This window comes from Capricornis sumatraensis, chromosome X, assembly GCF_032405125.1.
Source record: "Capricornis sumatraensis isolate serow.1 chromosome X, serow.2, whole genome shotgun sequence".
NCBI lineage: Eukaryota > Metazoa > Chordata > Mammalia > Artiodactyla > Bovidae > Capricornis > Capricornis sumatraensis.
Genome location: NC_091092.1, coordinates 26,047,903 through 26,065,280, shown reverse-complemented (window position 1 = coordinate 26,065,280; position 17,378 = coordinate 26,047,903).

Here is a 17,378-nt window from a genome sequence, read left to right as displayed (position 1 = left end):
GAAAGTGAAGAGGAACTAAGAAGCCTCTTGATGAAAGTGAAAGGGAAGAGTGAAAAATTTGGCTTAAAGCTCAACATTCAGAAAACGAAGATCATGGCATCTGGTCCCATCACTTCATGGGAAATAGATGGGGAAACAGTGGAAACAGTGTCAGACTTTATTTTTGGGGGGCTCCAAAATCACTGCAGATGGTGACTGCAGCCATGAAATGAAAAGACACTTACTCCTTGGAAGAAAAGTTATGGGCAACCTAGATAGCATATGCAAAAGCAGAGACATTACTTTGCCAACTAAGGTCCATCTAGTCAAGGCTATGGTTTCTTCCAGTAGTCATGTATGGATGTGAGAGTTGGACTGTGAAGAAGGCTGAGCGCTGAAGAATTGATGCTTTTGAACTGTGGTGCTGGAGTAGACTCTTGAGAGTCCCTTGGACTGCAAGGAGATCCAATCAGTCCATTCTGAAGATCAGCTCTGGGATTTCTTTGGAAGAAATGATGCTAAAGCTGAAACTCCAGTACTTTGGCCACCTCATGCGAAGAACTTACTCATTGGAAAAGACTCTGATGCTGGGAGGAATTGGGGGCAGGAGAAGAAGAGGACGACAGAGGATGAGATGGCTGGATGGCATCACGGACTCGATGGACGTGAGTCTGAGGGAACTCCGGGAGTTGGTGATGGACAGGGAGGCCTGGCGTGCTGTGATTCATGGGGTCGCAAAGAGTCGGACACGACTGAGCGACTGAAGTGAACTGAACTGAGCCACCTGAAGATGTCGTGGCCCCTAACCAAGGCAGATCTGAGTGTCTCAGTCTGGAGATCCCTGGAGATAAGGGCCCGACCTTGGCCAGGCAGTCCCTGAGGTTAGACAGAGCCATCTTGTACTCAGGAGCTCTCTCCCATTCTCTGCTTCATATTCCGTTTCACATGCACTAGATTACAGAGCATCATTTCCCCTCTCCTCCCAGGCCACCTCATGAAACACTGGCAGTCATTAACAGATTTTTTCTGCAGTGCCAGCTGTAGGAAGAAGCAAATGCTTCTTTAGCATATCCTTCACACTGTGAGGAACGTAACCTGGGAGGGACATGTACTTCTGCTTACCATAGTCATAGAGGATCTTTCTTTGCAGTCTTCAATTTTGTTTAACTGTCCATGTCAGGAAGCCACGTGGTCAAGTGGTGTAAATATGGACAAAGATCTCACATGGTGTACGTATCGAAGAAGAAGTGGGACAGATCCAAGATGCGTTCAGGAAGTGAGTCCTGTAGGACTTGCCCAGTTAGTCGTGGGAAGGAAGGACCGTGAGGATTCTAGACCAACCAAATCCAGCCCATTTATTTCTGTATGACCCACGACCTAAAAATGGATTTTACATTTTTCAATAGCTGGGAAAAAATCAAAAGGAACCTATCATTGTGGAACCTATGAAAATTATGTGAAAACTTTTTAGTGCACCTAATTGAAGATTGATTGGAACACAGCCCCACCCACTTGCTACATGCTGTCTAATGACTGCTTTCATTCTGCAACGGCAGGGCTGACTAGTTGCAACAGAGGCCGTATGGCTGGCCAAGCCCCAAACAGTTCCCATTTGGCTTTATACGGAAAATGTACACTGACCTAGGTGACTCGTGGGTTCCTGGCCTGGGTAACTGGATGGGAGATATTGTCATCACTGAGACGGGAAACACAGGAAGAAGAGCAGGTGTTCAGGGAAGAGCAGGAGGTCAGGTGGGGGCATGGTGATCCTGAAGTACCCATGGGTCTCCAAGGGGAGAAGCCCAGCAAGCAGCTGGGTATAGATTCTAGAGCTTAGGAGAGAGGCTGCAGCTGGACGCCAAGCCAGGGAATCTTGACACCCTTCCGGTTCTACCTACCGAAGTAAACATGCGAAACCCCATAGTCTTCTTCCCACTCTGGGTAAGGAGCTGAGAGTTCCAGGTTTGTTCTCAGGGCCAGTGTTTGGTTTAGCCATAAAGCTGACATTTCTTTTAGAACCCTAAAGATGTGGCAAGGTGCAGGTGAAGGTGAGATGGCTTTTGAGAATTTATTTGAGAATTGGAATGATCTTCGGTTTAGTCTCCAGTCTTCCTAGGATTTTAAGGCCTGTTCTTGTTTAAAGTGGGCTTCCTGGATGGCTTGGTGGGTAAAGAATTGACCTGCAATGCAGGAGACACAAGAGACTCAGGTTTGATTCCTGGAGGAGGGCGTGGCACCCCATTCCAGTATTCTTGCCTGGAGAAGCCCATGGACAGAGGAGCCTGGTGGGCTACAGTCCATGGGGTCGCAAAGTATCTGACACGACTGATGATACCTGGTGAGCACACATGCACACACTTGTCGAAATTACAGCTGCATGATGAGGGAGGACATAGGTGGATCTTTTGAGTTTGTTGTCCTAGGTTGTACTTTGGCAGAGAGGGGAAAAGCAAACCAAAATGTAGCATTTTTCTATTCCTGAATTCAGATTCCTTCGGAAAACCACTGCATTTTTACTATATAAAAATAACATTAGAATATTAGTGAAAGTGAAAGTGAAGTCACCCAGTCGTGTCCGACTCTTTGCGACCCCGTGGACTGTAGCCCACCAGGCTCCTCCGCCCATGGGATTCTCCAGGCAAGAATACTGGAGTGGGTTGCCATTACTCAGCCATAAACAAGAAGAAATTAATGCCATTTGCAGGAACATGAATGGACTTAGAGATTGTCATATTGAGTGAAGTAAGGAAGACAAACATCATATGATACTGCTTATATGTGAAATCTAAAAAAAAATGGTACAAATGAATTCATTTGCAAAACAGAAATAGAGTCACATAGCAAAAGAGACACAGATGTATAGAACAGTCTGTTGGACTCTGTGGGACAGGGAAAGGGTGGGATGATTTGGGAGAATGGCATTGAAACATGTATAATATCATATGTGAAATGAATCACCAGTCCAGGTTCGATGCATGATACAGGGTGCTTAAGGCTGGTGCACTGGGAAGACCCAAAGGGATGGTAAGGGGAGGGAGGTAGGTTCAGGATGGGAAACACGTGTATACCCGTGGCAGATTCATGATGATGTATGGCAAAACCAATACAATATTGTAAAGTAATTAGCCTCTGATTAAAATAAATAAATTTATAATTTTAAAAGGGTAAAAAAAAAGAAATAGAGTCATAGGTGTAGAAAACAGATTTCTGGTTACTAGGGTGGAAACTGGTGTTAGGGAGGGATACATTTCGAACATTAGGATTGACACGTATAGACTACTATGTATATGTATATGTATAACTAATGAGAACCTACTGTATAGCAACAGGGAACTCTACTCAATGCTCTGTGATGACCTAAATGGGAAGGAAATCCAAAAGAGAAGGCATATATGTATACATATAGCTGATCCACTTTGCTGTACACCAGAAATTGACAAAGCATTATAAAGCAACTGTACTCCAATAAAAAAATTTTTAATGAAAAAAAATGTCGATTCCTCTGGACACCACTTATTTCATTGATTTGAACTGTTGCCTAAGTCCGATGTACTTAGGAAGCTTTGGTAACAGAGACAGAAGTGGGTGATCCAAGGGCCTGGAAAAAGAGGCTGGGTACCGTCTAGCAATTGCCTTCCGATGTCAGGGAACTGAAGCTTTCCTCCTCCTTCCTTGCTTCCTCATCATTTTATTCTCCTGCCTCTGTCCTCTTTTTTCCTTGATTCATCTCCATGTGGTGGTTCAGAGTGTGAATTTCTACACTAGATTCCCTGGGTTCAGATTCTAGCTGACTACTTATCGATGGTGTGATCTCAAACAACTTATCTAGCTTCACTGTGCCTCAGCTTCCCCAGTCATAAGGAGGTGGGTGATATTAGTAATTGCCTCACAAAGTTGCAGTGAGTATAAAATGAGCTCGTGTATGCAAAGCTCACCTGTAGACCAAGTGCCAGATTAGAAATGAGGGTCAGGAGGCCCACTCCCACTTGTGGTATGCAGGTACATATGTGTGCGCCTGCTAAGTCGCTTCAGTTGTGTCTAACTCTTTGTGAACCTATGGACTGTAGCCTGCCAGGCTCCTCTGTCCACAGGATGGTACAGGCAAGGAAACTGGAGTGGGTTGCCATGGATTCCTTGCCCTCCTCCAAGGAATCTTCCCGGCCCAGGAATGGAAGCCGCGACTCTTACGTATCCTGCATTGGCAGGCAGGTTCTTTACCACTACCATCCTGGGAAGCCCGGTATGCAAGGACACAAGAGGGTAACAGTTGTGGCTGAGGGTAAAAAAGTCCCTAGTAGGAAAGAGATCTCCCAGTGAATTTACTGATGGGATGACCAGCAAAAGGGTCCTTGAGGACGAACCAGCTGGTGGGGCAGCTTTCAGGGAGTTCAGTGAGGCACGTGGTAGGGGTACTCTGCACTCCTGACCTTAGAGGCCAGATACATTTTTGTTGTGGGTGGCTGCCTGGGCACAGTAGGGTGTTGCGCAGCACCCCAGGTCTCTAGCCCACTTCCCAAAATGTCTCCAGTCATTGCCAGATGTCTTGGCATTGATCCTGCCCAATGATCAATCCCAATTAAGAACCACAGTTCTAAGATGTAAGGGACCAGGGAACAAAGGAATAACCAAAGAAGTGAGCATGTGTGAGGTCGGCCAGCAGGTGATGGTGGGGAAGCTCAGGGTCTATACACTCATACCTGCATACCACAAGCAGGAGCGGGCAGCCTCACCCTCATTTCTAACCTGGCAGTTGGTCTACAGGCAGGCTATGTTTGGAATCTGAGGATGCTCAAGGTCTGCCTCACCATCCCTGTAGCTGTCCTTTCCACTTCCTGGTGAAGCCTTTCTCACTACTAGTGACCCTCCAACTTGTTCACTTGGACAAACAATTTCAGTTCTATCACTGCTGCCAACTATAAAGCAGTTTCATTCCTCTAAGAAGACCCAAGACGTCTAAGATATTAGCCCTGAAGGAAAAAAGCATTAGCTGGAGAAGACTATCTACTGAAAGACATAAAAATAAAGTCCTGAATCATTGGAGGTGCATGTGTGTACCTTGTCACAATTACAAAGATGTGGTGGCTCGCTGGGCTCCTGGAAAGAGGAAGTGCAAGATACCCACCCCACTCTGCTCCCTCCTGGAAGAGGGGGTGGGATGATGAGGTAGCTGACTTCCTAGGGATGTCCCAACATCGGATCAGGGGGAGGAAGCAGAGCAGGGCCAGGGCTGATTTGCTGAGAGCCATGCAAAGGAAGAAATCCGTGCTGCAGAATACCTGGCCGGGAGGGAGCCTGAGGGTAGAGAGGTATCCATCTGCGAGATAAATTTCAGATTTGGGGTAAAGAGAGAGAAACTACAGCCAGTTCCATCTCAAGACATTTCCCTAGTGCAGGCTTCTCAGATCCTGACTAACTAAATGTCAGTTTCCCCCAAGTTGCAGTGGCTGCAGAAACTTGCTGAAATGCCCTTCAGTGAGATGAGCTGGAGTTATGGGTCACGGTGTGGGAACTGGTTCATCCAGACAGCGAGCACTGAGCAGCTAGTGTGAGAAGAGCACACAGCACAGGGGGGTGGGGAGCTCTTGGCGAGAAGAAGAGACTGAGCAGAGGAGGACAGGACCCAGGAGGCCCTGGGAGGGAGGGGCCGGCACTCGCCTGCTAGACACAGAGACTGCAGACCTCACTCCAGGTCCCATCACCCAAAGTGAGGACGAAATGTCTTTAAACAAGATTGGCTGGGCAAATTTTCCCCTACAGGATTTCTATAGCTGCAGAGAAATGGGTAAGAAATGGGGACAGAAACTGAAAACTTTTTCATCTATTTTAAGAGAGCTGGTGATCTGTGAACGTAGATAGAAGAAATCCAAATGAGAAACATACATTAAATTCAACTGAAGGAGGCTATGGCTTTAGAGACTCTCTAGAGAGGAAATACCGAGGGAGTAACTCCTATCAGTTCAATCACTAACCGAAAACCACTTCTGTGTAATTCTGATAGTGGAAGGAAGCCAGAGGAGGTAAGCCGAGGGGCCCAAGAGTTTAGGGGCATAAGGGACGGATGGTCGATGCTCAGATGTGTGTGGAAGCTACAAAGATCAATAACTGGCTACTGTTCAGGAAGACAGACACAGGGCAGGGTTCGTATGCAGTCAGCATGTGCCAATATGGCAGCGTTGATTGCTATCAGCCGGCAGCTTTGTATATTTTGCTGGTGGCTTCCGTGGTGGCTCAGATAGGTAAAGAATCTGCTTGCAATGCAGGAGAGCCCGATTCGATCCCTGGGTAGGGAATGTCCCCTGGAGGAGGGCATGGCAACCCACTCCAGTCTTCTTGCCTTGAAAATCCTATGGACAGAGGAGCCTGGCACGCTACAGTCCATCGGGTCGCAAAGAGTCAGACATGACTGAGTGACTTTCACTTTCCATAACAAAGGAGGATGTGGTGGTGGTGGTGGTGGGATTACCTTATTTTCAAAACCAAAACATTCTGTGTAAATACCCCAGATTACCTCTTTGAACATAATTTCTCTTGCATGTGACCTGAATTGTATTCAGCTGACCCTGTACCTACTTGGGGTTCCGGTGGAACAAGTGCAGCCTAGTTTCCTCCCAGAAGCCTTTCACTTTCACTGTACTTGTGCTGGTAGGGATAATTCTGTCAGATCAGCCCTTTCCCTTCACTCAACCTCTTTCATTTTGTGTGTTTGTCTATTTAGATTTAGTTTGGGCTATGGAGGGAAGATCTAGTACTATCTCCATGACACAGTGCCTCTGGAAGCATCACAGATCTTGACTATGGCAAGGAAGAATTATGAAATAATTCAGTGCAGGAGCACTATAGGACCTGGTCAGCTTTGCACTGAACAGAACTCCACGTCTATATTAGCTCTGCTTTTGCTTCTCAGTATCAAACATCCAAATATAACAGTGCTAGCCACTATTACTTACATCTCTCAAACGGACACAGAATCGAGAAGACCCAGTCCAGTTAATGACAGAGAAAGGCCACCCTTGGAACAGCTACTAGATTATAATGTCTTACCTGTGTATCCCAGGTGGCTCAGTAGGTAAAGAATCTGCCTGCAATGCAGGAGACACAAGAGTCTTGGGTTGGATCCCTGGGGTGGGAAGATCCCCTGGAGGAAGGGATGGCAATCCACTCCAGTCTTCTTGCCTGGAGAATCCCATGGACACAGGAGCCTAGCAGGCTACAGTTCAGGGGTCGCAGAGTTGGACACCACTGAAGTGACTTAGCACGCACCTGTGTATCTACCCGCTGAATACAGCCTTGATCGTCTGTATAGCTGGCTTACAATGGAAGATCAAAAAATGGTGACAGATGGTCGACAATTCCCAGATTACAGCCCTCAACAGTTCATATGATAGCTTCCCTTCGTTTCCTATTAGAGGCACACACTCAGCATGCCGGATGAGGAGTCCAGAGCCTGTAAGACTCTCAGCCCTAGGTGATCTACAGAATCAGTGATTCTTACAAAATGCTGCAATACACAAAGAATACAAAATGCTGCAATACACAAAGAACAAGACTTGTTGGTCAGAATTTGACCGAGGTTGGCTTCAAAATTTTTCTAACATGGGGACCAAGCAACTAGAGTGCAAATGTACTGACAGAAAAAAAAAAAAAAGCTGCTTTCCTGAGTTTGAGTCTAAGGCAAAAGGATAAGGAGGTCAGAAGAACAAGATAATGTTACCTGCTTTTATATGCAGGTAACATATCATTTATTTTTATTATTTATTATTTATCTATTATTATTTGTCCTTTGCACGGCTCTTATTATAGTGATCGGTTCTAAGGGTCAGTGTTCATTTCATAGTTACAATGAAGTTTTTAACTACCCTGCCTAAGGTCCTTCCTTAACACACACATGCTGGTTACCCATCCCTCAAGGCTGTCGTCTTTCATGAAGCCTGTTTTGTTCTACATCTAAAAAAGCTCTGCCTGTTCAAGCACTTGTCATGACCACTGATTTGCTATTATCAGACCTTCTCTTATCTCCTTATGTGACTATGTCTTATCTTCCTCAACCACAAGCTCTTTGTGGGCTGGGGGATTTTTCACACTGCCTTGCCCATACTAAAAGCTCTAGAAGGATCTGCTTATCTAAACTGGCTTTCTTGAGACTGCTCAAGTGCTTATTCTTTGGCAGGTGCTTTTATGTTTCAGGGAAACAGAGACAAAAAATCAGAAGAGACTCTACCTTTAAGGGGCTTACCTTCTTAGTAAAAAAGTGGAAGAGTAGAAAGTTTTCGGGTGCTGTTTCTGCATCTATTTGCCATGAAGTGATGGGACCAGATGCCATGATCTTAGTCTTCTGAATGTTGACTTTTAGGCCAGCTTTTTCAGTCTCCTCTTTCACTTTCATCAAGAGGCTCTTTAGTTCTTCTTTGATTTCTGCCATAAAGGGTGGTACATCTGCATAGGATGCTGGTTCCATTGTAGGTATAATTATGCAAAGCTAAGAATCCAGGAAAGACTTGCAAGAGAAGGAATTAAAAATAAGATTATATATGAAAGTGCCCATCTTGATCCTGAAAGAAAACAAATCAGTGGCAGCAGCAGCAACTGAGCATAGGAAACAACTCTCTTCAGTGTGAACAAAGCTGAGATCAACTTTTATGTACCATAAGACTTGCAATTTGTAAATAAAGTGTGGGTAGGTAGTCAAATACAAAATTAATTTAAACTCAAAGAAAATTAGGTATAAATCTCCATGACCTTGGATTAGGCAATGTCTTCTTAGGTATAGCATCAAAGCACAAATGACAAGAAAACATAGAGAAATTAGACTGCAACAAAATTAAAAACTTTTGTTTCAATGAACACCATTACAAAAGTAAACAGTTAACCACAGAAATGTATGGAAATCATATAGCTGATAAGAAACTTGCACCTAGAACATATAAAGAACTTTTTAACTCAACGATCAAAAGACAAACCAGTGTTTAAAAATGGGTAAAGAATCTGAATAGACGTATTTCCAAAGAACGGATAAGAATGGTCAACAAACACATAAAACAATGCTCAACTTCATTAACCTTTTGAGAAATGCAAACAAAAACCCCAATGAGATACCACTTCACACCTACTAGGAAGGTATAATCAAAGAGGCAGAAATAACAAGTGTTGTTGAGAATATGGGGAAATTGGAACGCTTATTTAGTGCTGCTGGGACTGTTCAGTTCAGTTCAGCCGCTCAGTCGTGTCCGACTCTTTTGCGACACCATGAACCGCAGCAAGCCAGGCCTCCCTGTCCATCATCAACTCCCAGAGTCCCCCCAAACCCATGTCCATTGAGTCAGTGATGCCATCCAACCATCTTATCCTCTGTCGTCCCCTTCTCCTCCTGCCCTCAATCTTTCCCAGCATCAGAGTCTTTTCCAATGAGCCAGCTCTTTGATTCAGGGGGCCAAAGTATTGAAATTTCAGCTTCAACATCAGTCCCTCCAGTGAACACCCAGGACTGATTTCCTTTAGGATGGACTGGTTGGATCTCCTTGCTGTCCAAGGGACTCTCAAGAGTCTTCTCCAACACCACAGTTCCAAAGCATCAATTCTTCAATGCTCAGCTTTCTTTAGAGTCCAACTCTCACATCCATACATGACTACTGGAAAAACCATAGCCTTGAGTAGACAGACCTTTGTTGGCAAAGTGATGTCCCTGCTTTTGTATATCCTGCCTAGGTTGGTCATAACTTCCCTTCCAAGGAGCAAGCGTCTTTTACATTCATGGCTGCAGTCACCATCTGCAGTGATTTTGGAGCCCCAAAAAATAAAGTCAGCCACTGTTTCCACAGTTTCCCCGTCTACTTTCCATGAAGTGATGGGACCGGATGCCATGATCTTAGTTTTCTGAATGCTGAGCTTTAAGCCAACTTTTTCACTCTCCTCTTCATAGTGCAATTACTGTGGAAAACAGTCTGGCAGTTCTTCAAAAGGTTAAACATCGTTACCATATGACCCAGTCATTCAACTCCTAGGTATATGCCCAAGACAAATGAAAACATATCCATAGAAAAACTTGTATGCAAGTGTTCATAGCAACATTATCAACAATGGCCAGAAAACAAAAATAACCCAAATGTTCATTAACTGATGAACAGACAAAATATGACATATTCATACAAAAGGAGTTATTATCCAGTCATAAGAAGGAGTGAAATTCTGATACAAGTTAGAACATGGATGGACCTTGAAAACATGCTAAATGAAAGAAGCTAGTCACAAAAGGTCACACAGTATGTGATTCCATTTATATGAAATTGCGGGGAGCCAGCACAGGAGATCCCACCCATGACAAGGTCATGTGGAAGAGACCTGACGAGCAAGGTGGATCAGGACTCGTGGGACCACCTGGACCTGCTAGAGCATCTACCCCAAAACCAGAATCTGTCTGTCTTACTATTTTATGCCTTTCATCAACTCTTCTGACATTAACAGGGGGCTATCCCCGACCACCTTTTTTCTGGAGACAATCAACTTATGGCTCTAGCTAATAAGTCTCCTGGACATGAAAGGAGTATTTTAAACCAAACCACTCTGATGGCTTTCTAGCTTGTCTGACAGATATATCCAGACTCTTGCAGCTATGCATGTGATTATTCACAGCCTCCCAACTGTGAGAGGCACGGGAAGCCTAAAACATTCTAAAAATATAGAGCCTGTGGAAGAGTTAAACACTATTAGAGTAGTCCTGGTGTAGGATTTCATTGCTGAGCCAATGCTTGCTGCCAAGTTCCCATATCTCTTATCCACTGTGCACCTGGGAGTGCAATAGTTAATGTAGTTGGAATATAAGAAAAACAAGGAATAGCCTTGGAATTAACCACATCAGACCTTTGAGCTAATTGGTTCTTTCTTTGTTGTAACTCACTGCACCTTTGCTCCGTGAGAATGTAACTCTGTTTCATACTTTCTGAGGCTGACACAGATTAGAAATATAAAGAAAAAACATTTCAAGGGAAAATAAGTTTTCTGGTTGAGCAGCCTTTATCAAAAGAGGGTCATAAAATGTCCACAGGCCTCCAGGGCCAGAAGATACTGTACACAACATTGTTTATGGGAAAGGTATGCAGAAAAAAATCCTGGTTTCCATAAAGACAAAACAGATGTAATGTTTGGGCTGACTCTGCATGACTTTGCATCTTTCATTTCCCTCTATGTACAAGTCAAGGTATAAAAGTTCCTTTTGAAAATAAAGTTACAGGCCTCGCTTACTGAAGCTTGGTCTCCCCGTGTCAGTCATTCTTTCTTTCTCTCTCTTTCTCCCTTTCTCCCTCTCCCTCCCTCTCTTTTTCAGGCTGATCCCTTGGAGCACAGAGGCTCTCTGTGTTCACTTTCCTGCCTGGGCTTCTAAGACCGATCCAGAAGGCGCTCTGTATCTTCATTCCGGCTAGAAGGCACTCTGCGTCTTCATTCTGGGGAGAGGGTGCCTGCGGCCTCCGTGAACAGAACAAGTCTCTTGTCTGGGGCTTAATTGGCTTTCTGTGTAAACCAAGGAATATTAGCCCTTATTCTTTCTTCTCTCCCCTCCCCCCTCGCCAACGCCTTCCATCCTGAGGGTACCCCTGGATCGTGCTGGGGCTGGACCCTGGCATGAAATGTCTAAAATACTAATCTATAGATACAGAAAGTTGATTACTGATTGGGAGGGGCTGAGGGCTGGTTGGTGGGCAACAGAGAGTCACTGCTTATGAGTATGGGATTGTCTTTGGAAGTGATGAAAATATTCTAAAATGAATTGTGGTGATGGTCACACAACTGTGAATATACTAAAACACACTGAATTGTGCATTTTAAAGGGGTGAGTAGTATGGTGTACAAATTACAGCTTAACAAAGAGGAAAAGAGAAGACAAGAAAGTATGTTGGAAAAAGTCTTAAGATGCCATACATAGAGGCACAATCTTTGAAGAATTTAGTTGCAACGTCAATCCAGACTTGGATAAATGTACATATACACTTTTCTTAGAGGAACCATTATGTGGCTAGGGACTAGAAAGAAAGCATTGTCACTGGAACAAGATGAACAGAGCACTCTTACTGGCCACTTCCCAGGACAGGGGAATAGGCCTGTGGTACAGACCCATCCCCACCCCGAATCGTCTTTTATTCTACTCCTCTCCCTGTGTTTTGATAGCTGAAGTAGTGTACTGTTAGTAGAAGACTGAAGGTGGCCCACCATTGTGTGTATGAGAAGCCTGAAATATGTATCTCATTATTAAGATTTTCAAGAGTTAGGAAATTCCTAAGATTTCAATACATTGCTCGGGTTCTGCATTACAGATAAACTAGTATTTATAATCACAGGCTTAGGTCTTTATGATGCTGACCTATTTAGTTTGTTAACCAGTGAGTCATCTCTAGTTCGAGGATATGTTGGTCATGGTTCCAAGGCTGTTGCTACTACTGCTGTTTTTTGTTTCATTTTTAAAAAGATGTTTCAGTTCAGTTCAGTCACTCAGTTTGTGTTCAATGCTTTGCGACCCCATGGATTGCAGCCCGCCAGGCTTCCCTGTCCATCACCAACTCCCGGAGTGTGCTCAAACTCATGTCCATAGCAGATCAGTGATCCATCCAACCATGTCACCCTCTGTCATCTCCTTCTCCTCCTGCCCTCAGTCTTTCTCAGCATCAGGGTCTTTTCCAATGAGTCAGTTCTTCGCATCAGATGGCCAAATTATTGGAGTTTCAGCTTCAGAATCAGTCTTTCCAATGAATATTCATTTCCTGTAGGATGGACTGGTTGGATCTCCTTGCAGTCCAAGGGACTCTCAATAGTCTTCTCTAACACCACGGTTCAAAAACATCAATTCTTCGGTGCTCAGCTTTCTTTATAGTTCAACTCTCACATCCATATACGACTACTGGAAAAACCATAGATTTGACTAAATAGACCTTTGATGGCAAAGTAATGTCTCTGCTTTTGAATATGCTGTCTAGGTTGGTCATAGCTTTTCTTTCAAGGAGCAAGCATCTTTTAATTTCATGGCTGCAGTCACCATCTGCAGTGATTTTGGAACCCAAGAAAATAAACTCTGTCACAGTTTCCATTGTTTCCCCATCTATTTGCCATGAAGTGATGGGACCACATGCCATGATCTTAGTTTTCTGAATGTTGATTTTTAAGCAAACATTTTCAGTCTCCTCTTTCACTTTCATCAAGAGGCTCTTTAGTTCTTCTTTGATTTCTGCCATAAAAGGTGGTACATCTGCATATCTGAGGTTATTGATAATTCCCCAGCAACCTTGATTCCAGATTGTGCTCTATCCAGTCTGGCGTTTCACATGATGTACTCTACATATAAGTTAAATAAGCAGGGTGACAATATAGCCTTCACGTACTCCTTTCCCGATTTGGAACCAGTCTGTTGTTCCATGTCCAGTTCAAACTGTTGCTTCTTGACCTGCATAAAGATTTCCCAGGAGGCAATTCAGGTGGTCTGGTATTCCCATCCCTTGAAGAATTTTCCACAGCTTGTTGTGATCCACACAAAGGCTTTGACATAATCAATAAAAAGAAGTATGTTTTCCTGGAATTCTCTTGCTTTTTCTATGATCCAATGGATGTTGGCAGTTTGATCTCTGGTTCCTCTGCCTTTTCTAAATCCAGCATGAACATCTGGAAGTTCACAGTTCACATGCTGTTGAGGCCTGGATTGGAGAATTTTGCTCATTACTTTGCTAGCATGTGAGAGGAGTGCAATTGTGCGGTACTTTGAACTTTCTTTGGCATTGCCTGTCTTTGGGATTGGAATGAAAACTGACCTTTTCCAGTCCTGTGGCCACTGCTGAGTTTTCCAAATTTGCTGGCATATAGAGTGAAGCGCTTTCATAGCATCCTCTTTTAGGACTTGAAATAGCTCAACTGGAATTCCATCACCTCCACTAGCTTTGTCTTAGTGATGCTTCCTAAAGCCCACTTGACTTTGCACTCCAAGATGTCTTGCTGTAGGTGAGTTATCGCACCACCATGGTTATCTGGGTCATGAAGATCTTTTTTGTATAGTTCTTCTGTATATTTCTGCCACCTCTCCTTAGTATCTTCTGCTTCTCCTTTGCCGTCAGCGTCTCTTCTTTTCTCAGCTATTTCTGAGGCCTCCTCAGAGGACCATTTTGCCTTTTTGCATTTCTTTTTCTTGGGGATGGTCTTGCCCACTGCCTCCTGTACAATGTCACAAACCTCTGTCCGTAGTTCTTCAGGCACTCTATCAGATCTAATCCCTTGAATCTGTCTGGCACTTCCACTGTATAATTGTAAGGGATTTGATTTAGATCATACCTGAATGGTCTAGTAGATTTCCCTAGAAATTTCCATTAAAAGGTACAGTATTTATATATGCAATCAATTCATATAAATATGGTAACAATAACAAAGCAGCTATAGACTTGATGCCATTGGTGCATTGGTTACTCAGAAAATCTGCATGGAATTGCTTACTTTCTCTATGGGTTCTCATTGTCGTGATAAACTAATACTACTAATGGTGACTTTATTCACATTTTACAAGCTGTTCAAAGACTATCAAAACAGTAGTTTCCAGGGAAACCTGGAGTCAAGCTTAATTGCAAAAATAATCAGTATAGCAGAAATGTATTCTTTGATATGAATTCATCTGTAGAGGCCAAATCAATTCATGAAATCTTTATTTTTTTTAAAATTTATTTATTTTAGTTGGAGGTTACTTACTTTACAATATTGTAGTGGTTTTTGCCATACATTGATATGAATCAGCCATGGGTTTACAATGTGTTCCCCACCCTGAACCCTCTTCCCACCTCCCTGCCCATCCCATCCATCTGGGTCATCCCAGTGCACCAGCCATGAAATCTTTAAACTTTATAAACAGTAATAGCTAACATACAGTGTTTCAAGGCCTACTTAGCTGGCTTTCTCTAGTCTAACCCACCTTGTTCTCTCTATATACATTTCTGCCCTCAGTTTGGAAGCTGGTGAAAAAATCCTAGGGAAATTGTGCCATGACCTGGAGGCCTGTGGCCACAGGACACAAAATTCTCTTTACTTTTTCCTTTTCTCTCCTTGGCCATCAATGAATCACGTCCAATCTTTCCACATAGTATCTCTTGCACTTGTCCTTTCTTCTCCATTCTTGTTCACATCTATGGGCTTATGGACTCATAATTAGATTACTACAATAACTATCTAACTGGTTTCCATATATCCATCTCTCTTGGACTCAAAAGCTTCTGGCAGCCGTATAAAAGATTACATTCATAAAAGTAACGTTTAGTCAAGTAATCTCTCCATTCACAAACCTTGACTGGTTTCCTTCTGTTTATTGAGTAACATCCAAATGCTACTGCTGCTAATGCTAAGTCGCTTCAGTCGTGTCTGACTCTGTGCGACTCCATAGACGGCGGCCCACCAGGCTCCCCCGTCCCTGGGATTCTCCAGGCAAGAACACTGGAGTGGGTTGCCATTTCCTTCTCCAATGCATACAAGTGAAAAGTGAAAGTGAAGTCGCTCAGTCATGTCCGACTAGTAGCGACCCCATGGACTGCAGCCTCCTCTGTCCATGGGATTTTCCAGGCAAGAGTACTGGAGTGGGGTGCCACTGCCTTCTCCGCCAAATGCTATTATCCTGGTATTGAAGGCCTTCCAAAATCTAGGTGTGAATTTTCTTTCTAGATTCAGAATCCATTACTCCCTTCAACAAAACTGGCCTCTTCACCATCCCCTGAACTTTGACACATTATTTCTGCACCTTTGCTTGTGACGGTCCTCCTGCCTAGAATAGCTTCTCATCTTTGAAAGCCTGTTCAAGGCTTTCTTTTCCCCATGAAGTCATCCCTGAACATTAACACTCACAGCAGCTTCTCACCCCTTGAATGTGATATGAGTTTTGGACAGCGTCATTCATCTGGCAGTCCTCAGAGACAACTTACCTTGTCTTATATTGTTAATTCTTGTATTATTTATTTTTGTGTCTATCTTGCCTCCTCAACTAGACTGCAACTTCCTTGAGGGCAGGGGCCATTTGTTCTACTTTTTAAAATGACCCACAGGGCACAATGCCATGCTGGGGGATAAGATAGGGACTGGTCATTGACAAAAGAGCACTCACGTTTCCCTAAGACGCCTCATTCTCAGAAGGCAGCACTCTCTCTGGGTGATGATTTTTTACACATATGTGCCAAATACAGTAGTTTTAAAGGTGAAACTAACTTTTCACGTTACTCCAAGATATTAAGGAATTACCAACTGCCTCTGGAACTTCTGAATCCCTTATTAAAATACAAAATTAACCTTTCATAAGTAATTTAATGTTCCCCTGAAAGCTTACAAATGACATGTAAAGAATGGCCAAGCCAGGTGCATAATAAGCTCTAAGATTTAATCACAGAGTATTAAAAAAGCCAAAGCTCCATGCAATCCACTTATATTTCAGTGTCTGTTTTTTCCTTTTTTGTCAATAAAATAGGCTAAACTACATATGAACAATAAATCTAGGACTTAATGTTTACAAGAAAGGCAGCCAAAATTTTATGGATAGTTCAAGGTAAAAATGTCCTTCACATCTTGGTTTCTCCTGAATTATTTAGTTAATCTGAAGTTTCTTCATAGTTAGAGATGTAATCCTTAGCCAGAAACTGCTAAATACGTGTTGTATACTGACCCAAGGAATGCTGTGATCATCAAGTTCTATCAAAATACTTACTAACCTTGTAAACTGAAGAAATCATTATTACAAAATCCCTACCCTCAGATTCTGCTGCTAAAACTTTGAAGTAACCGCAAATCTCAGAGATGTTTGTTTAGCTTTATGGACAGCCTCAACTGATGAAGCTTCGGCAACAAATGCTGCTTGCTAGGCAAACAGAGGCCAGAAAGGAATCCCTTGCCTAGTATGTTAGAGAGATCACTGACTGGAATACCTAGCATAATCGGATCAAAACTTGAAGGATTGGGAAGCCTGGTATTTGTATATATTTGTCCTTTCTTTGGGAAAATTTCCTTGTTTACATAATGGTTTTGTTTCCTTTAGCTCAGTCTAGACCATTGGTAGGCAAGGTTTCAAATGATCTCAGTTGGAAGTATCCATGTTTCACAAAAAATTTTTCATTTTTTTTTTCCTCAGGACTAGTATAATAATGAATTTAGCTTCCTGTCAAGAAAAATGCTAAGTTCAAAGCATTATTTCCTTCACTTCTAATTACAAAGAAGTTTTACTTTAATTGAGTGCCATTATACAATTTTACACAGTGCCATTAATATTTTAAGTAACAATTAAGCAAATCAAATGAAAGTTTTTGAGCTCTACTCCTCAGTATATAGATCTACCTGAAAAAGTACAAACTAAGCACAGTGGTGCAATTTTCCAGGCACTTTCAAGTTGCTTAAATATTTACAAATATGTAAGC